Here is an 822-nt window from a genome sequence, read left to right on the forward strand (position 1 = left end):
GTGTGTGTGTACTTCAGCGTCTGTAACAGGTTACAGTATTCACACTGCTCACATGCAGTATGGTGTTGTGTGGAAGAAGAATAGCTGGAAGTTAAGTTTTGGTGCTGAGCCTGTGAAAACACATCCCTGTAAACAAATTTCAGCCCGTTTTAGCATGTTAAGGTATATGACTGTTAATATATTTGGTTTTGGCAGTCTATATCTGCTATGTACGCTGTATATAGGTCATTGGCTACCGAATCAGCAGAGGTTTTGATTGTGCTGTGTAGTGAATTATGTTATTGCCAGCAGATTGCATGTGAAGGATCTATCAAATGCCGCCTTGGGTTTTATGACTGAACTAGATATTTATGCAACAGACTTTTGCAATAGACTTTTATGATGCATTATAAATTAATGGAGCTTTGATTATATTCTATTGTCTTATGTTCAGAAGTTTTTGGACTAATAACTAATACCTCTGTTTTGTCAGACTTGGTAAGAAGGAAGTTACTAGTCATCCAGTCTTTGAAATCACAGTGTTATATATGTAACGGTGGAAACTATTGCCATGTTTCCTGATAATCTCCACCCAAGGGAAGCATATACAAAGAGAAAAGTAAAGGGCCGAATACTGAGCCCTGTGGCACTCCATACTTGACTTGTTTTTGATCTGACCTTTGATCAATACATACAAACTGGTATCTTAAAAATGTAGAAAAGTGAATGTATACAGTATAATCACAACAAATTCCACTTGAAAAATAAATTCAAAGTCAAAATATTAAAGTATTTTAGTAGAGAAATGGAGAGTGATAAGCAGGCTACCAACACAGCACAAAC

Source organism: Sinocyclocheilus grahami, unplaced genomic scaffold, assembly GCF_001515645.1.
Source record: "Sinocyclocheilus grahami isolate Dianchi unplaced genomic scaffold, SAMN03320097.WGS_v1.1 scaffold19924.1, whole genome shotgun sequence".
Classification (NCBI taxonomy): Eukaryota; Metazoa; Chordata; class Actinopteri; order Cypriniformes; family Cyprinidae; genus Sinocyclocheilus; species Sinocyclocheilus grahami.